At 35.5% G+C, this 22,105-nt stretch overlaps 1 long non-coding RNA gene across 3 annotated transcripts in view; it reads right to left on the minus strand.

Annotated features, from left to right (window-relative positions):
* Nucleotides 1-540: 540 nt before the first annotated feature.
* LOC113598232 (uncharacterized) overlaps nt 541-22,105 on the minus strand; it is a 451,524-nt gene continuing 429,959 nt past the window's right edge. For all 3 annotated transcript variants that reach the window (XR_008295333.1, XR_008295334.1, XR_008295332.1), the window contains one exon: nt 541-4,962. This is a non-coding gene — a long non-coding RNA (uncharacterized LOC113598232). The remainder of the gene's footprint in view (nt 4,963-22,105) is intronic.

The following is a 22,105-nucleotide window of genomic DNA, read 5'->3' on the forward strand; positions in this document are numbered from 1 at the left end:
ACTGACAAACTGCTGATTTATTGCCTTGAGAAAGATAAAGGGAATTTTGGGAGTCATATAACTCTTGGGTCTTATTTCATTTTAAAGCATATAAAACTGAGAGTTCTATACATAAGCTGAGAGTTTGCTTAACCTATCTAACCTTACACCTGATTATGCCTGAATGACCTACAGACTCATCTCCAGAGCTTCAGCCTGAAACAAGGCAAAAAATGTTTAAATTATTTGCTTCACATTTGCTATTGAGATATGTTATTTTCACATCCTAATCTCCTCTACTCATTTGCTGGCCATACCCAAGCCTGGCTGACTGTGTCCTGCTTTCATTAACAGGCTTCTATCCCCCTCAGTGGTCAATGCCCTAAACACCTCTGAAGCTAGCTTTCTGTCTTTCTTTTACATGGTGAATAGGTCAGGGTACCAGCAGGAGAAAGACTCTCAGATTGGATCATTTGAAGAGTGTTTAATAAACAGTCTATTGACAAATGTATAGTCAGAGAGCAGGGAAACTACAAAGAATGATGGCAGGAAAAGACTCCCACCCTTAGCCCAGAAAGGGCAAGGAGAGGTAATTTTTACCAGAAGTTTGAACAATGGAGGGGATGTTCCATAGAAGGATACAACCAGCCTGTGGCAAGCCTGCAAGAAGGGAAGTAGAAAAATATCCTTGACCTCCTTCTTCTCTCCTTCTGATTTCCTCTCTACTCCCGATTGGCCAAACACAACCCAAAAGCACAGAGCAAGGGGGTCCACTGGTAGAGTCTATAATGAGCAGCCTCCAGTGATCGATGAAATGGTAGAAGCAGGAATAGCTCTAATCACTGTTATAGCTAACTTTTTTGGCTTTTCAAAGCCACACTACTAAGCTCTGTTGGTTTAGATATCAGTACATAAGAGAAAAATGTTTTAGTTGGTCTAAAATGTTACAATAGTCTACTTCTTACATATACCAATACAATGTTCAGAACCATCTATAAAACAGTCTCAATTTTTTTTATCTTTCTCAGCTAACTGGTCCTATAAACTCAGGGATGTAGATTGAGGCAGAGGAAGCAGTAGAATAAGAGTAGACACAGTAAGAAATGATTCACTTCCTCATGTGACTTACTTGGTAACTATATAATGTATCACTCAATCTAGGACTCTTCTGAATGCTAAATTGGTAAACGGGATGAAATGCTTGGGCAATAATTGAGGCTATCTTGGGAAAATTGAGATGTATAGTGACTCTATGAACCATTTTCATTTGATGATGAATTTCGGGTACATATGCCTGACTTTATGGATTAATAAAACATAGCAGCCATTCATGATAGAGAGCTGAGATTTACAACATGGTTATTTAGTGACTTATGGTGCTACCAGTTAAATCCCTACCAGAACTGAGTATCAAGCAGGAACTATCTCTGAAAGTAGGAACTGTATTTTACAAAGAAGACATGGCTTACTGTAAATTTCAGGGGTTTGAAACTGTTGTCTTACCTAGGTTTGCTATAGGCTCAGAATGGGATTCTAATATGCTATAAACACTTAATGTAACACTGGTTCTGATAAATCATAAGGGCTAAATGGCAGAGCTAATTGAACTATAGGCTGGGTCAGCTAGATAACCTTCCTTAGTCTGTGCTCTACTCAGAGATGGAAGTTTTAAAGCTGGCATGATTTCCTCTAAACACACTATTCTTCTTTCTTAGAGGAAAGGTGTATGAAATTCATCACCTTATTTTTCTTTTCATTGTAGGTATTCCACTATGACCTAGCCCATCAGATACCAGAAATCTCACAAAAGTGGCAGACTCCTTAATTTTCATAGTGTTTATCTCCCATTCTATGGCAAAAAATGTCTCACTAAGGTATCAAGGACATGTGTGACTTACTGCTCATCAGGTCCTATCAACAAGATTTCATACAGTGAAATTACATGATGTCCTGAATGGTAAGATGATCAAGGTCTCTCAGATTTAAATCAGGGTCCTGATGGAGAGTAAGAACGATAATGAAGGTAGACTGCTGTCTCCACCAGGAGGAAGCCAACACTTTCTGTTACTCTATGCCTACTGGATTAGAAAAAGAAACTATATTTGTTTGATCAATAGCTACATACTTAGTACCAGGAGTTATGTTTATTTGCTCTAACACTGAAATTACACCTAAAACAATTGGTTTATTTGTGGTTACACCTTGTTAAAGGTATGATAATCTACTTTAATTTTCTAAGATCCATTTGTCTTCTGTGTGGGACAAGCAGTCCAATTAAAAGAAAATAAGAAAGACATCGCACCACTGTGTCTTTCAAGGATCAGTTGGTGGCACTTATTTTGTAATTCCCCAAGAACATGATACTTTGATAAAGAAGCTGAACTCCAGGACTTCAAGTTCTCAATTCCTGTCATGACAGTCCTTACTTCATGGGTGGAAGCCCATGTAGAGATTCTGATAGTTGGTGAGGATATTTTAATCATATAACACAAGAGCTAGAGTAAAAACCATGAGTGGGTTTGAGGACTCTGTTAACTCACTATAAGACAAACTTGGGTGCCAGACATCCATTTATCATGCTCTGTTTTTCCTACAGATCCCCATTCTGACTGCTGGACTGCAGTAATGTATAGATCCCTAAGAAGTAGCATCATTTTAAAGACAGTGTCCAACAATTAACAGTAGTGCTTTACTGTCCTTAGTGCATAATCGTACTGGCAAATGGCTACAAACTTATTATTTTAGGATCTTTTCTAATAGAAAACTGATTTCTTCTTAATATAAAGAGCTCCATCTTTATAAAATAACAGATCTAGGGCACCTAGGTGGCTCGGTTAAGTGTCTGACTTTGGCTCAGGTCATGATCTCACAGTGAGTTTAAGCCCCGTGTTGGGGTCCGTGCTGACAGCTCTGAGTGGGGAGCCTGCTTCGGATTCTGTGTCTCCCTCTCTCTGTGCCCCTCCCCAAGTCGCACTCTGTCTCTATCAAAAATAAATAAACACTTAAAAAAGTGTTTTAATAAAATAACTTAGATCTGAAAATTGGGACCTGAGTGCTGTTTGCTATTGCGATTAAGTCAGGTTTCTGGTCACCATCTTTAGAGTTCTTTTGTTATACTAACAAATTTTGCCTTAGATGGCTGCCTCTTTTTCTTCATTAAAGGCTTCATAATCAGTTAGCCAGTACTAAATATGCAGTTAAGTCAAGCAATTCTGTTACCACTTTGCCCCTGCTACTTGTTGGGCAATCTTGGCCACCTGGCTTCTGATACTTAAGAGTTATCTAAGTGCCCTCAGATCCTGACATTTGCTCTGAAATCAGGGATCTTCTATCAATGTTCATATTTCCTTCTTTCATCTTCAGCTTAAAAAGGTCAAGCACTTTTCAAAAATGTTGGTGCTCTACTCACTCAGTGCTTTGGTGGAAGGAATGTCCTCCAGGTCCTCTAAGGCCACCAGGAAAGGAGACAGGGAGATGAACACACATGGTAAATCTGCTCAGTTATTATCATAATTCTGTCTACATCACATCATCGAATTTCAGGCATGTCGACTTCATTCATCACAGGCCACCTTTGAGAATCAGTGAACTAGCATACTGAATCCATAGCAATAAAGTCAGCCCAGTCTAACAGTACATTCTTTCTTCTCTGGCAATTTCCTTCTACACATATTCACTTGTTTTATTCTGATATAAATGAGCACAGTTTGCAATTCTTTAGTGAATAAGCCTTCTCTTCCACCATGTTACTTAGTAATTTGACCCTACAGAATGCAGAGTACTGACTATAGTTATCAATATGGAGACAAATGGGATAGTAGGGGTGTGACATGTGGAGAATTGGTATCTTGTTATAAGGTACTGCACAAGCAAAATCAGAAGCAGATATCTGTGTATGGTGTGGCCAGATTCATTAGACAGAGGAGGACTTGATAGGTCTGCTGATACAGAAGCCTCAGGCAAATTTTAGATTCAGGAGACATTTAGTTATCTGGATTCTCTCAGTTGTTACTACTCTGATTCTTGGGGTGCATCTTTCCAAGCCCTGTCCTTATTCTTCTCGTGTGAAATTTGATGCGTGAATTCAATCTACATTTTTTTTTTAGTCACTAGTAGAATCAGAGTTAGTGTCTGATTTTTGACTACACCAATTCTGGAAATACAAGATACAAGAAATTATTTTAGAGAAATCCTAGAAAATCTGGGTTTTCTAATATTCTCTGACCAATTTAAATATTTGAATATTGGGGGAGTCTGGGTGGCTCAGTCTGTTAAGCATCTGACTTTGGCTCAGGTCATAATCTCACGGTTCTTGAGTTCAGGCCTGACTGGTTCTGTGCTGACAGCTCAGAGCCTGGAGCCTGATTCAGATTCTGTGTCTCCCTGTCTCTCTACCCCTTCCCCGCTCGCACTCTGTCTCTCTTTCTCTCAAAAAAATAAATACACTTTTTTTTTGGTTTTTTTGTTTTGTTTTGTTTTTTAGTTTGAATATGTCCCTTTCTTTATGTTTGGCAGTGTGGTTAGAAGTAGGCTACCTACCATACTGTCCTTCTTATCCTTTTGCTCATCACATTGTTATTGTCTCTGTCACTTGGTCCTCTAAAGGCATAATTTAAAGAGATGATCATACACACTAAATTAACTATCTTTTGTCTCTGGGCATTGAAAACTATTAGTATACCAACCTCTTATGCCTTCAAATCCAATGAGGCCAGGTAAGTAATTATAAATCCCTATCCTTGAGTTTTTACCTGCAACCATTTCTGTATCAAACAGGGGAACAACCAAAGTTCAGTGTCAGGGTCCATAGGTACTGCAGCTATTTTATTCAGAAAAGAATAAGATACAGGTAATTAGGTACTTACAAATCACTGGAAAAATGAGAAGAGCAGGCTATAACCAGAGCCTATGGAAATGACTCCCACAATACCATGGCTGAACTGGTCACCAAGGAGAGCAGATACTTCTGCCACAATGAGGAAGCTAGAGAATTAAAGATTTCAGCTTTAATTCTTGTATCTTGGAACACACTACCTAAGATGTGATCTAGGGATCATAAAGTTACTGATGATGTTGTTGGGTCCAGAATTACATTGTATGAGCTGAACAAATAGATATTCCCACTTTACTCAGTTACAAATAAAATCTCATGGAGTGCACTGATCGGAAAGACCTAATGATATTAAGACCCTAGCTAAAAGACAAGCTAGAAGAAGATTTTACCCTTTGAGAATCTGTAGTAAACAAAGAAAATCAGAAAATATATAATATATAAATACATATGTATTTATATATTATATATAAAGTTCTAAAGCCAATCTATTGTACCTAATATAACAGAAAAATAATTAATCATGCATTTTGGGTTCTAATAATACACACACTAAATTCCTATATTGTATTATAATTACATGTGTATACTTCCAGGTGATCCTAAAAAAATACCCAGTCAGCTAATCATTTTTAAAATTTTAGTTTCCATGTTTAAATTATTCTTATACCTATCCACAGATTCAATGTATCTCCCCAGAGCATTTTCAAAGAGCATAAAAATAATCATTGACCCAGAAAATTATAGAAAATATGAAAGAGAAAAATATCAGAGATCAGAGTATACACAGATGATGAAGTAATAGCATAATAATGAAAGCCAAAAATTTGTTAAACAGCAAGAAGAATATTACATGAATCCCAGATATATCAGACAGAAACCCTGATTCTAAGGCTATCTTATTGGAAAATATTATTAAGACTACTAAAGAACAATAACGTTCCTGATTATTTTAAGTAGTATGAATTGGTATAGAGAGGTCAATGAACTGTGTAGTGGCAGATGGTACCTGACCTAGTCATGATTTAAACACAAGTAATCTTGCTTCCGACTCCATCCATATCACAACTACTGCATTGACAGGACTATTATGTTACACTGTATTAGGGTACATAGAGTATCCATAGGAAGTTTGTGAACATTTACAAAAAAGACAGTGATTTTCTAAAACTTTTTCAAGTGAATTTCCCTAAGCCATCCTTTTTCTTTAATTAAATTAATACACTTTATACTTTGTATCTCTACCTTCTTCCTATTTTTCACAAACTATTAATGGTAAACTTAATTTTCCTATTTAGTACCACTCAGTTACTTCTTTTTGGCTTCAAACTTGAACACCTTATTTTACAAGACTCTGCATTGGAAGTCATCAAACTATAGTCCCCTGGACAAATCCAGCTTGCTGCCTCATTTTATAAATAAAGTCATAATGGAACAAAGCTGTGCTCATTTATTTATGTGTTATCTAACTTTCACACTATATAAGCAGAGCTGAATAGTTGCAACAGAGACCCTATGTCTTCATTAAGCCTAAAATTCATTATTTGGCCTTTACAAAAAAAGTTTGCTGATGCTTGCCCTATATTATCAGACACCTATCTTTCTATTCTATCCCTCATTCACTAAGTTCCAACCACGTTAGTATTTGTACCATTGTTGGAAACCATTAGTTCTTTCCTCCCTCGAACATGTTTATCCAAAGATTTAGAATGAACTGGACTTTTACATGAATAAATCCATCTTTATTCTGGAGTCACTTCTTCAAAGGAGTCTTCACTGAATAGCCTGCCTTAATTAGGATCCTTCTGTATTCTCTTAGTCTTTGTTTCCTTCATTGCATTTATTACAACTTACGGTCAACTTAAAATTGTTAAAATGTTGACAAATTCTCAACTTAAAATTGTTAAAATGTTGACAAATTCTCTTAAACAAGTATCTATCCATCAGTCACTCAATCCATCTTATTTTTTAACTATTTTGAAATAATTATAGATTCATAGGAAGTTATAAAAACAGTGGAGAGAGGTCCCTATTTCCTTTACCCACTTTCTCTCAATGGGTACATCTGAAATAATTATAGTATAGTATTAAAAGCATGACTTTGGTACAATGTGTGTATAGCTCTATGCCATTTTACAACATGTGTAGATAGATTCATGTAAACATCACTGCTATCAAGATGCAGAACTATTCCATCACCACAAAGATGTCCTTCAGGATACCTCTTTTTAGTCATACCTACCCCTCACAACTCCCCACACCATCCCTAATTCTTAGCAATCAGCAGTCTGTTCTCTATCATTTTAATCTACTTCATTTTTAATGCATGCTTATATAATTTTCAACTATCACCTATACCAGAAATTAAGCTCCAAAAAGACAGGGACATACCCGTCTTATTCCCTGTTTTACTCTAACTTCTATATCCTATAGAATCCAAAATTGGTCTCTTTTGAGGTTATCTGGTAGTTTTCCCCAATCCAATTTCAATGCTCTATTTAAAAGCAGTCCCCCTCCTTCCTTTCTTTAAAGAGGAACTCAATCAATTCAGTGTCCTGCCAAAATTGTAATAACAGTTTTTATTAATAAACATGCTATTATTCACTAGCAATAGGCACTGAACATTATGTGATAATGTCGATCAATGTACTGAAAAAAAATGCACCATAAATGAAACATAAAAGTTAAGGGGGCAAGTATTTCAATATGCAGAGAATCATAATGCTTTATAAGAAACCTATCATGTTACAGTGTTTTGGAAGTATTATTTATTGTAATACTTGCACACTTTGTGAATAGCCATGTAAAATTAACAGCTGGATGGAGTTTCAGAATCATTTACCAACCAGTCATATCTTATGAACAATTGCTTCAAATGCATTGACTTGATTTTTAAAAGAGCTGCTGACAACTTTGTGAAGACCTTGAAAAAGCATTTTATTCAAAAATAATTCTCCTAGGACTGCATGTGATTTCTGTGTTTATTTTATCTGCCTTTTATTGACAGTGTATTTTTGTTTCAATTGTTAACTTCAGAAATATTTAACATCCCTTGGAAAACTGATTTGCATCATAGCAGCCTCCTTTACTTTTAAGACTTCATCAGTCCTGCTACTTACTTGTCTCATGACATCATCTTCTGTGTCTCAAATCAGGTCCATTTGAAATTGGAATGATTATAACATCATAAACAGTGAAGAATTGGAGCAAGATGCCAATTGTGTTTCACCACCAGCCATTGATTCTATTTCTACTCTATTGTACATTTTTAAATTACCCACTGCTTTATCCCAAGAATCATTTAAAAATTGTATAAGCATCTTTATTTTCCGCAATAATCCTTGTGGAGATGCAAAAACTCAAGTCCTAACAAGAACCTGGCTTATAACAAGCTCTTCTTCTTCTTTCTTCTTCTTTCTTCCTCCCCCTCCTCCTCTTTCTCCCTACCCCCTCCCCATCCCCTTCTTCCCTTCTCCTTCTCCTTAGTGCAAAAGGATACAAAAGTTCCAAAGCAACTCTTTATTCTCCACAAAAATAATAATCTTCCATTATTTAAGTAATAAAATAATCAAACTGCAAAAACGCTTTGCATATAAATATATGTTTTTTCCAAGGGGAAAAAAAAAATTGACAGCATTTCTCTTTGCACATAGTTTCATTCAGGGAATCTGAATGAATACTGACATGTAAATGAAAATTCAGTATCCTGTGATTTAGTGACCTAGTAGGAACTATGATAAGAATGTCAGCAACTCAGAGCCATCATAACTTTATGAAAAGAGATGAGGTACAAAGTAGGACTCTGTGTAAGCCACACCTGAAGGAGACATTACAAGGCAGAATTCATTGTCGTTTATTAATCATTTATAATAAAAGCAAAAACATTATAAAATATGTATTAAACACCATTAGGTAATGTTGCTAGTATCATTTCTTTTGAATATACAATTAAGTTTCAGGAAGATTTACAAGCCCTATTACTCCTTTTTCCCCCAATGTGTTTCTAATAAAATCTCATATTTGTTCTGATGATATATCTGGAGAAATAATCTGGAAGTTTCCAGAGCTAAAGAGAGATGAATGAGAAAAACAACACCTGAAAAATGAATGATACATCTAAAAACGTTTCTGAACTGACACCTGACTCAAATATTTTGGTCAATGTTTGTTTTAGTATTTAGAGACATCTGTTGTTTAATTGTTCAACATGTTTTTCAACACTGCTTTTGTTTTATTTAAGAATATATAGATCAAATAGTTTCCAGGAGCAGAAATGAATGATACAAAAGTCTTATACTTGAAAAATTTTAGCTTATTGAGTGTCAAACTGATTTCTCATTTGGAATACCACAAGTATGGGTTTTGAGGTCATGAAGATACAGGTTTTAATATCAATTCCAACATTTCCGAGTTAAATGATGTTGTCTAAATTGCTGATCCACTTTGAGCCATTATCTTCTTGTGAGTAAAATAAGAATATTAAACTTTTCTCTGGAAGAATGATTGATGTTTCGATTAAATGAGAATATGATTATTCCCATATACTAGCTACTCAATAAAATTCACTTTATTCTTCACATACTTTTTATCATTTTAATATTCTTCTCTGCATGCTTTCCCATCTCCATTTCTTTAATGAAAGTATTCTTTAGAATTTATACTTAAACCTGTCTTTTATGAATTCTTTTTTCCCCTAAAATCTCATTTTTTTCATACTCTTCATTACCAATAAAGGCCAAAGTCCCCTGAACACACATATCTCAACTCTCCCAACACCTCCTCCCTTGTGATCTGATCTTCAGTTTCTCACTCTCAGCCACCACTCTTGAATCTCAGAAGACAACTCGAAATCATGATTATCTTAAAGAACAGTAATGATCAAATTATCACTCCCAAACCTGCTCTCCTCTCTCTGTATCTCAATTGTTGGCAGCACCATTTTCTCAGCAAAGCCTTTCAGAAAACTTTGCTCTTTTTCCTCTCTTTACTTGATTACCAGGTTTTCTCCAACTTCTCTCTGACTTATTTATTCCTCTCCCTCATCCACATCATACTTGCCATCATCACAGTTTAGGGCCTCTTTGCACTCATTACACACTCCCTTTAAATGACTCGGCATAAATTTGTTCACCAGATTTTTATTCTCTTAACAACGACTCTCCGGAACTTGCAGAATGTGACTGGAATACAGAAGACCCCAACACAGCTTATTTTCCATCTTTACCTTAAGAATGAATACACTACATATGAGGCCACCATTTGCTTCTCTATTTTATGAAACATATTGTTCTTTTTTTGTGTAGGTGATAAGCCCTATTCATCCTTCCAAGATTAACTGAAGTCTAAAGATTTTTCTACTTTGGAAAGCCTTTATGACATCTGACAAGCGAAATTATTTTTATCTACCTTTGTTCTCTAATAGCAATTGTGGCAAATTTAGATCATTGCCCCTTTCTAATCATACTGTATCCATTTGTTTATAGGTTTATATAATAATATATGCTGTATTTTCTCACTAAATGGGCAGCACCTTAGTGACAGAGAACCCCCTTTTTTCACTTTTGAGTTACCTTGGCAAACTATACTCTTGAAAGATAATCATACTGGCTAGTATCCAAAATCTATAAAGAGTTCACCAAACTCCACACCCGAAAAACAAATAACCCAGTGAAGAAATGGGCAGAAAACATGAATAGACACTTCTCTAAAGAAGACATCCGGATGGCCAACAGGCACATGAAAAGATGCTCAACGTCACTCCTCATCAGGGAAACACAAATCAAAACCACACTCAGATAGCACCTCACGCCAGTCAGAGTGGCTGGCCAAAAGGAACAAATCAAGAGACTGTAGATGCTGGAGAGGATGTGGAGAAACTGGAACCCTCTTGCACTGTTGGTGGGAATGCAAATTGGTGCAGCCACTCTGGAAAACAGTGTGGAGGTTCCTCAAAACATTAAAAATAGACCTACCCTATGACCCAGCAATAGCACTGCTAGGAATTTACCCAAGGGATACAGGAGTACTGATGCATAGGGGCACTTGTACCCCAATGTTTATAGCAGCACTCTCAACAATAGCCAAATTGTGGAAAGAGCCTAAATGTCCATCAACTGATGAATGGATAAAGAAATTGTGGTTTAGATACACAATGGAGTACTACGTGGCAATGAGAAAGAATGAAATATGGCCCTTTGTAGCAACATGGATGGAACTGGAGAGTGTGATGCTAAATGAAATAAGCCATACAGAGAAAGACAGATACCATATGTTTTCACTCTTAGATGGATCCTGAGAAACTTAACAGAAACCCATGGGGGAGGGGAAGGAAAAAAAAAAAAAGAGGTTAGAGTGGAAGACAGCCAAAGCATAAGGGACTCTTAAAAAGTGAGAACAAACTGAGGGTTGATGGGGGGTGGGAGGGAGGGGAGGGTGGGGGATGCGTATTGAGGAGGGCACCTTTTGGGATGAGCACTGGGTGTTGTATGGAAACCAATTTGACAATAAATTTCATATATTGAAAAAAAAAGACAGATAATCATACTGATTTACTAAGTGAATGAATGAATCATGTGGTATACTCTTGGCTGACACATAAAAGTACAAAATAAAAGTTTGTTGACTTTAATTAAAATGAAATAGTATGGAGAGAGCTAATGGCTTCTTATTGTATATAGAATTTTATGTCCCAAATGCTGGTTATTACTGATTTTTTTTAAATGTTTATGTATTTTTGAGAGAGAGAGAGCCAGAGCCAGAGACAGAGTGTGAGCAGGGGTGGTGAAGGGGCAGAGAGAGAGGAGACACAGAACTCCAAGCGGGCTCCAACTCAGGAACTGGGAGATCATGACCTGAGCCACCCTGGCACCCCTACTTATTTTTCACTGTGTATTTTTAAACTAGTAATAAGTTACAAATTTGTATTATATTAATAAATAATTTATTACACCTAGGAAATCTGACATATTTCTCAGAATTACATTTTACCAAGTATTTACAAAATAATCAATATATGTTACGCATTTATTGATCTGAAGACATCTTCTCAAACTTGGCAGGAATATTTTTCTTGTGAATTCTTACATACCATTGTTTTTCAACTCAAAAACTGTATTCAAGCAAAGCCTAATGTTAAAATATCATATTATTAAGTAAAACAAAAAAATTCCAAGCAGGTACAGAGCTCCGATACTTAACTACCCTTCCTGAGCCCATATTCCTCCCTGTGCACTGGGTATTCAATAAGCACCACTCTCAAAACAGGATGAATAAGTTAGCAACAATCTGCTTTTAAGTACCATCTTCTATAACAGATGCTCAATGATTTCAGAAGTAAGGAGTTGGTATGAGAGCAGTGGGCATTTTAAGTGGATTAACTGATTTGGTCATCAGTTAAGTGTGTACCCCTACTATTTTTTTTATGCAAACTCTTTCTCTGTGCTATTATATCTTCAACTTCTCCTCTGTCTTGTACCAAGCAGCTGTCCAAAGCCTTCAATTAGAATCTGTATTAATCTAGTTTGTTTATGAGAAGATAAGTGGCCTGCAGACATCCGTAAACGCATTTGAAGATGTCCTGGAAAATTTTATTTTCATTATTTTAAAAATGTTGACACTTGTTGTTTTTATTTATGACCTTGATTTTGTCTTAAATGTGGGAAGATTCCATGAGGATGTGACAAACAGGTAGGACAACATGTACACTATCAAATAGGATATAGGAATATTGAAACTATTAAGGAGAAAATAAAAAGTAGCCTATTAAATTTCCCTACAGCTCTGGGGAAAAAAAGAACATTTAAACATCCTTTTAGGATATAAAATTTTATTTTATGGGTTAATCCTGCTATATTTCACGATTTTTTTTCCTTTTTTTTTTCTTTATACAGATTTTAGGATTCTCTTTACTCATTTTTTGGAACAAATAGCATTTACTGGTATCTAGGTACCGTTCCAATTTCTAGAGATATAGAGTGTACAAACACAAATCTCCAGCTGTGTGGAGTTTGTATTTTAGTAGTGATAACAGATATTAAGATAAACAAGTAAAATACAGTTTTTTGTCAGTAATGCCACTTATAAATTGGTATCAATGTAGTCTTATAATGATCTCCCTATTTTTTCCATCTTTAACTTAAAACTTTTAATACGCTTTCTGTGAATTTTTCTTAATTTTCCAAACACTTTAGGTTTTTCTCTATGTTCCTGACTTTTAACTGTGATCCTTCAGCCACTGCACCCTATCTTTCTCTAACGATCTCTCTCTCTAAATGATTTGTGTTCCACTGGCAGCTCTGTGCCAAAGAAAGTGATATATCCTGATGAAGCCATTAAGCACTGTACTACAGACATTAAGGGGATGATATAGGAATGATTTCAATCATGCAAAAGGAAACTACCCAAGTTCTAAGAAGGAAAAGCACCAGAGAGCTTAGCCCACTCCAGTCTACATTTTCATTTCATTAGATTGAAATCTGGGAGCGTCAGAACAAATTAACGTTTTCTCCCACAAGGCAATCACTGTTAAGTATCATCATCAGATGCATGTTGAGCACCCACAGGGAGAAGGGCTGGGCCTTAGAATATGCAGCACACTGAAAAGAACCAAAGCACACACAGAGGAGAAATGAGTCGATAATATGGAAAAGATGTTAGAAGCAGTTGAACTTTTCACTCTGTGTTGCCATGAAGATTTTCTTTAAGAATCTCTGTTCCCTATAAGTCATGATATTGTTTCCAAGTTCTGTTAGAACCCCAAATTATACTTAAATACCTGTCTAATTATCCCCACACTTAAAGTTTTACAATATTCAATTTTCTTTGAAATACAGTTGTAACTTGCTTTATAAAATAAATGCTTAAATGGAATACAGAAATTATGTATTTTTGAGAAGCCAAGATTTTTACATTTAGAAGAGTAAGAGTGAAAAGGTCTAGGAGACAATGTGCTTGCCAAATGCAAAATTAGAGTAATTGTACTTTAATTTTATTATTGGGATGAATTTGAAATAACAGAATGTTCAAGCCATTCCGCATTTATTTTCTGCTTTGTTAAAGTTCATTTTTTTAATTGAAATACTAAATTATATTGTACATGGTATATGTACCAGGTGGTATATATGATAAAGTAATATCTGTAAAGCATATTATATTTTGGTAATGATTAACAAATCCCATCTAACAAATCAGAGATGGCTCCACCAGTCCAAAGTAAGAAAAAAATATTCAAATCGCTTAAATTCTTTTCAAAAATACTTACTAGTATTTCACTAAACTTACGCTATCTTTCATAATGATACATTCTGGATAATGGAAAATATAACTTTTAAGCATAAAACAAAGATAAGCATTTGAAATTACAATCATACCAAAAAATAAAACAGATTTATCTCTTTAATGGTAATTTAAACTGCTGAACACTAAGGCACAGAATTTCACTATAAATCTCTTATTTTCTCTGAAAAATATTAAATATGTTTCAACTTTATGTAGGTACCCTAGGTTCCTATTAATACCAATTATTTAACTAAGAATATTAAAATGCAGACCCCAGGGCCTATGGAACTATGAAGAGTCATTTGTCTCTGCATAAAATCACACTGAACTGTTCCGCTTTAAAGATCTGAAGGCCTGCTTTTCTGAACTTGTTTTCCCATCTCTTTTTCCCATCATATTGAAAGCTTTTAGCTTTTACTGCCATTTATGCATTTGATAAAAATTATCTTCTCTCTTTTGGTTATTAGTCTAAATGAATGTGATCTTGAATAGTAAAACCAATCTTCTTAGACATAAGTATAAACTAAGAGTATATAGACCTTGCATGAGGATCCTACAATCATCTCTTTAACCTTTGTATATGGATAGTGAATTTGCTTTGAATCAGTAATTTTGTGTGTGCATACAGGAATGTGATATATCACTAATTTGACTTCTCTTAATACAAAAAAAGAGAGGTCATTATTTGAAAACACAGGAATTAGAACACACAAGTTACAATTAAAAACCTATCAAAACTTAAAAGTGGCACTGAGGTCTGGTAACTGGTTGATCTGTAAAACTTGTTTTTATTTACTGTTTTGAAATTATTATTTTGGTGTTTGATTGGTGATATGTTTTATATGGATATGATAATTTTCCATGTGCTTAACATTCAACTAAGTGGGTTTTTTTGTTCTTTGTGTTTGTTTTTTGTTTTTGATATGAGAGCATCAATACAGGAACGGGCTCTTTCACAATTGAATTTAAATGCTAACTGGAGAACAGGGAACCACATAAGTGAAAACCTGAATAAAAACACAGGATAACACCATAAAGATCTGGTGTTTCAAATTATAAGTGTGGGACTTTTCTATTCCAAATGTGATCTGTGGCCTAGCAGCATCTGTTTCACCGGGCAACTTGCTAGAAATGCACACCTGTAGCCATGATCCCGCATCTATCAGAGTTAGCATGTTTTATAAGATCCCTGTGCAGTTTGTATGCACATTTACATTTGAGAAATGTTTTCACAGATCACCATAGATTTACTATGATCATGAATACTTTCCCAATACATGGAAGATGCCATACTTGCCATAGCAGAAACACATAACAGGGTACACACCATAAGAAGTTCTAGATCTCAAAATCTAGGTAGTACAGGTAATTCAATAACCAGGTAAAGGAAACATACACCTAGGAAGATTTTGGGGAGATAGGAAAGGCTGAGTGGTCTGTCAAATAACCTCCTAGTGGTAAATTCTTGTTATTCCACTAAGTTTAAACTCTTTTCTTTGGATCGAATCCTTATTAAAATTAAATATACTATAATTAAATCCCACCCCCTCTCTCTAAATCCTACCCATCTTTCAACCCTCCTATTTATTGCCTTTCTCTCCTTTGAGATCTTATTCAGGCTTCTCTCTTGGAAGGGATTCTCACCCCTTAGAAGCCCTAAAGCAAAATCCTATCTGGACCACTTCTTTGATACTGATTTTCTTTATCATATTGCTAGGTGGGGCTGTTTTCATGTATGTAACAGACTAAACATACTTCTGTGTATCTAATCTTACAGCATACACCAGACTGTAAGATCCTTCATGGGACTAGCCATAGTATATCATTCTTTGTAACTCTGTCAGCATGTATCACAGTGTCTATACCATAAGGGCTTGAATGAAAGAGCTGAGCAGAACATGTAATAAAGGACAGCTCAAGAGACACATACCTAGAACTGAAAGGCTACACTGAACAAGATTAGTTTTAATAGTTCTCTATTTGCCCAGATGTGCTCAAGACTACTAATAACACCACTCTTCATAGAGTTATCTGAGGGAGCCTACAAGAATGCTGTGAAGGGATAGCATAGCTGTTGATGTAGTTGGCAAATGTGGAAGCATTGAAGGTGATATGTAATATCTATATCTATATCTCTATATAGATATAGATAGACAGATAGAGATATAGATATATATTACCTGTTATTGATCTTTTCTTCTGATCTGTCCCCAAGTTAACTCTTACTTGCTATCCTGAACATTCTCTGTATGCTTTGGCATATTTTACATTCACTATTATTTCAGAAAGGAACATCCTTTTTTAAAATCAGATTGAGAAAATTCAAGAGGAATCCTGGGCAATTTGCTGTGAATTCAAGTAGATGTTACAATTTTCTAATGGGAGGGTAGGCAGGTAGACTTTGAGTTAGCTCACCTAGCTTAAGGGACAGATGCAGGTAGGGAAAGAGCAAGAGTAAGGAGGATCAAGTTTATCCTTTCTAGTAGCAAGACCTCACTCAATTACCCACTTCTATTAGGTGAGATAAGAAAGGGTAAAAGCTTACTAATGTCATCATCCAGAAATAAAACTTCAGTATGCTTTAAAATTTTACATTACATCTAGTTGGATTTTCATTGTTCATATCTATGTGCACTGATGTAAAAGTAGTAAAATTGTTAACTTGACAGACTATGTGATATAAGGAGTCAGATTCTTATTTTAGATACATTTTAGGTTGTACAAACCCCTATCTTCTATTTAAGCCAGCACTTAAGTATGCATGAGTATCACCTGGGGAGTGTGCAGGGATCTAGACTCCTTGGTCCCAAATCTCAGTCACTCTAATTTTTTTAGGTCTAAAACAGGATATACACTCAAACTTTTTTTTAAAAATTTTTTTTTAACGTTTTATTTATTTTTGAGACAGGGAGAGACAGAGCATGAACAGGGGAGGGTCAGAGAGAGGGAGACACAGAATCTGAAACAGGCTCCAGGCTCTGAGCTGTCAGCACAGAGCCCAACGTGGGGCTCGGACTCAAGGACCGTGAGATCATGACCTGAGCCGAAGCCGGCCGCTTAACCGACGGAGCCACCCAGGTGCCCCTACACTCAAACTTTTAAAGAGAACAAAGAGCAATGTCAAAAATAGGATTTTAATGACCAGTTTTTTAGAAATCAGGTTGGTTGCTTTTTAAATGCTTCTTTTCCTCCCTGTAGTGTTCATTTCTCTCTTACTCCTGAAGTTAACAGTGAAGAAGGTAAAATACTTAAATATATGGTCTGTTGATGAGTATTCAGAAATAATATTCTGGAGACGGCACCCCTATGTTCTAGTTGGCCAACACAGTCCAAGATGAAACTTTTTGCCCAGTAATGCATTTTATATCATTCTCAAAGGATCCAAGTTTGAACAATGAATTACATGATCACTGTAATTCTATATTAACAACTACAACTGAAGGATATGGAGAAATGCATATGTATCTAAATAATTCTTTTTTCTGCTTTCCAAAGTGTTTCTTAAGTAAAGAGCATAGATGTCATTCAAAATGTGTTTTTCCAAGATGAAGTGACTATATAACTTTTAAAGCGTTATGGTCCTCAAACTGTATCCTTAATAATAAATTCTCCACTGTTATTGGGCGGTGAGGGATGTATTAAGAAAACTAATGTCAACAACTAGGCTAAAAACCTAATGTCAATAAAATGTCAAAACATAAATCTAAAAATAATTTAATTTAAAATAAATGAAACCATCATTTATATAATTCCATTAGGTTTTTCTGCCAGACCTTAATTCAAAATGTGTAAATTATTAACCATATTACATTGTATTCAGTTCTTCATTTTTCATTAATAGGTGGCTGCCTAAATTTCTACAGTTGCTATAATTTTTCTTGAGAATTTATAGAATTTTAATATTAGATTACATGAAAAAATACTGACTAGTTTTTTTTAACCTTACATTTTTACTCACCCTGTTCAACTACTAAAACTCAATTTATTAAGGGTGTATAAGCAGCAAGAGGAAGCAGGGAACTATGCTGCAGCTGCTATAAATCCAAATTTCTGAAAATTGAAAATCACTTGCAGGATCTTCAGTTTCTATGCCTCAAAACGAACAGGGAAGCAGACTTGCACTACAAATGTGTACCCTTTCTTCCTGGAAATTCAGAGACTTGACATTACGAGACTGTTGTGATTCTAATTTTACTCAAGAATTCTAACTAGCCCAATGCCAATCTTTAGGACTTTTCTTTTTCTTTCTTTCTTTCTTTCTTTCTTTCTTTCTTTCTTTCTTTCTTTCTTTCTCTTCCTTCCTTCCTTCCTTCCTTCCTTCCTTCCTCCCTCCCTCCCTCCCTCCCTCCCTCCCTCTCTCCCTTCCTTCTTTCTTTCTTTCTACCTAATTGTCTGCATACCTATTTGTTTTTCAATCCACCACCAAAAATTCACTAAGGGCTAAGTGAATATGCCCACCCTTCGTGAAACAAGCTCTTCTGCCTTGCTTGCCCCATGTGAGCTGACTTCACTCCTCCATCCCTTAGCATGATCTCTCATCTTAATCAAATGTCTGTATCTAACCATCACTTCTCCACTTCTGGGAAATAAGACAGACCACCACACTGACTCAGATGCAAACAGACGTGCTAGAAGCACTGTTTGCCAAGACCTGATATGTAAATGCCATCCTATAGTACTTATTGGTACTGAGAGTCAACTTCCCAAATCTTGTGTATGTGGCTGTGGTTTCAGAATCAGAGTTGTGTGACACCAACCACAGCAGCTTCAAAGGAATGGATATCAAAACAAGGTGAGCTCTGCTGAAAAGATGATTTTTCCCAGGAAATAAAAATAAGTTCAGAGGATGGAAAGAGAGCTAATTCACTCTCCATCTCTAGCAGCTCAATGCTAGTCAGTTCCAACATCAAAGGAGCCAGTTCATTTGAAGCCCGTCTTCTATCATCCTGCTTTCAGACTCCCCATCCACCTCTTCTTCCTGCATACAGAGTTCCTATCCTACCTATATTCAGTCTCAAATTCTACTTAAGGATCCCTGAGCTCAAACTCCTACCTAGGTAATGGTGAATCTTACTTGACTTGGATCTATCACCAGCTTCTTAGCCCAAGTGCCACACTTAATTCCATAAGACCAATGCAGTCACCACCTTCAAGCTTGGACTTTAGCTCAACGCACTAACTACTTGGATTAAAATGACCAATCCACCTTCTTGCATTGAAGCTTAGCTTGAGTATTTGCCTTACAAAGATTAAATATAACTGTGTAAATTCCAGATTTTATAAAAACCTACACAATCTTCTCTGTTGGTAATTTTTAAATATATTGGGCTTGACATTCCAGTTTTTACCAAGTGTTGTTTCAAAGAATAAGATAGGATTCTGTTCAGACTCATCTGATCCAAATCTCCAGGCAAGCATAGAAGGAAAGGAATGGAAAGGCTCTAAAAAACTTCTCAAGCAGGCATGAGAAATAGGCAGGTTGATCTATTTAAAATCTCTTACAATTTTAGATCATTAGTTTCCTTGACATGCTAAGTGTTCAATGTGAAGACCTAATGCTCAACCAAATACCACAAAAACAAATCAAAACAAAAATCAAAACTGGGAAGGGAGGGAGGAAAGTTCACCACATTCTTAGGCAGAAGTTTTCCAACATTTTAGCTAAAACTTACTTGAATGTAAGAATGAAGAATGTCTCAAACTTATTCATGGTTAATGCAAAATTTCCAGTTGGCACTGAAAAGAATTTTCAGGGAAGTCTGAATAGTGCAACTGATTGTCCTACATGGACTACTTTATTTTAATAATAATGTTCATGAGTAACTGTTTAAGAGATAATTGGTGTGTGCTTATATAAAAAGTAGATCTGGGCTACCATTTAATTTGTGCTATATCTCAAAACTGTGATCTTCTGCATCATTATGCAAACTTGTAATCTACTTCTGCAGTTCTGCAATTTTAAATAGGATATGTTCATAGGCAAGACTTAGAGCAAGTAAGTACTTATCTGAAAAGCTTAACCTTCACAGGAGGTAAGCTGCACTGAAACTTTACAATAAACTGTTTGTGGAAGCAGAGTGAGAGAAGAGAGAGAAAAGCACTAGTGTATGTGCAATATAATTTGCATTTCATAAAGCTAGTGGAAAAATATCATTGGTCAATTGCTCTGACACTCATGAATTTACAACTGAGAGTACTGTTTATATTTGCAGTACTGTATTTAATATTATATTAAATAGAATATATGTGCATGTATGCATAAAACTTTTCTGTCTATATTATTTGGCAACTGTTCTTAATTACATTAAGGTGGTTCTAGAACCAGAGTTTATAAGTGAGAATTAAAACCTTAAGGTTGACGCCCAGGTTTATTTTTCAAGTTGCATATTCAATTTTATGTTGTTGCACCTCTAGGTCTACATGGTATGAAACATTTTAGTGATAATCATCTTCCCAGTGAACTTTATGTTTTAACCTAATACTGACATTAAAGTATTTGGGCATCACTACTTTAAGTGATCATTAAAAAATCATTCTGTAATAATAATAATAATAATACATGTGCACAGCACTGATTCAGTTTTAGAGGGACTTTTACATTCATTATTTGATTGAATCTTTGTGAATCATCTATCCTTCACAGACAAAGAAACTGAGCCTTCAAGAGACTCTGTAATTTACTAAACTATACAGCTGAAATGAATCAGACCAGGGACTTGCAACCTGGTTTTATGAATGGTATCTAGATACCTCATTAATTCATTACTGAATGAATTTGCAACATTATTTAGGTGTTTATTTATTCAAGAACCTGTTGATGCTTGGGGATCTAAGTAGAGCAATACTAATAAGTATGCGTACAGCACCTAACAGAAATAGCAACACAACATCAACAACAACGATAATAAAAAGTGGTAATGAAGCAAAACAAAGGAAAAGTACAAAAGATAAATCAGGATAGAAGCATCTGCATTTGCACTATGATGAATTATATAGACAAATATATTATATTTAAATATATTGGTGGAGTTTAGTACAACAGTTAGACCATTTTAAAATATATATTCTAATTCAGACAAACGTCAGTGTCCATTGCTACTAAAAAAAAAAGTTTTTAAAATAAAATGTTAGACTCCAAAATTGTGATCTGCTGTATTGTATTCAACTTGGAACTCCATTTTTGTAGAAGTCTTTATGTGATTTTAAATGGGACTAATTATAAGCAAACTTCAAATAATTTTTCCAAGTCTTTGTGAATGCACAAAGCTATGGAATCATGCCTCTAGAACACCACCACCCAGTGGGACTTTCTGCAGTGATGAAATGTTTTATATTTACACTGTCTATATTTGGCAACTGAGTATTTGAAAAGTGGCCAGTGGCACTGAGGAACTGATCTTTAAATCTTTAACTCAAACAATTTAAATTGAAGAAGCCACAGATGACAAGTGGGTACCATATTGGACAGCGCAGATCTAGAACCTAGCCACTGAATGAGTCATAAGTGAGGACAAGCAGCAGTGCAATCACCAAGGAGCTTGCTAGAAATGCAGAATTAGGGTGCTCTGAATTAGAACACTTATGAGCAATTTCTCCAGTTGATTCAAATGTACTATTAAAGTTTGAGAGAGAGTGACCTAACATTAATTAGTGATCTAAATATTTAACTCACATTGTCAGTGCTGTATAACTTCAAATTTTAATAGAGAAAACATAAACATAAATCATGATATTGCTTTTAAGGGTAAAGAGCCTGAGACTGTCTCTACCAAAAACAAAATATTTCTATGTAGAACGCTAGGCAGTGAGTTGATTTCCAAATATCCAGATGTTCAGCATTATGCTTCCAAAATATACAGCCCCACCTACTCTTCAGATGAAAATTTGCCTCCAGATGTCTGGCATCATGTAGGTGCCAGTACGTCCTTCAGAGCTGCTCATGGCCAACTTGCTCACTGTACACTTGTGAATTGCCATGATGATCTGTAAAGGAAAACAAGTGCTGGTTTTCCAAAATAT

Source organism: Acinonyx jubatus, chromosome C1 (genome assembly GCF_027475565.1).
Source record: "Acinonyx jubatus isolate Ajub_Pintada_27869175 chromosome C1, VMU_Ajub_asm_v1.0, whole genome shotgun sequence".
Taxonomy (NCBI): Eukaryota; Metazoa; Chordata; class Mammalia; order Carnivora; family Felidae; genus Acinonyx; species Acinonyx jubatus.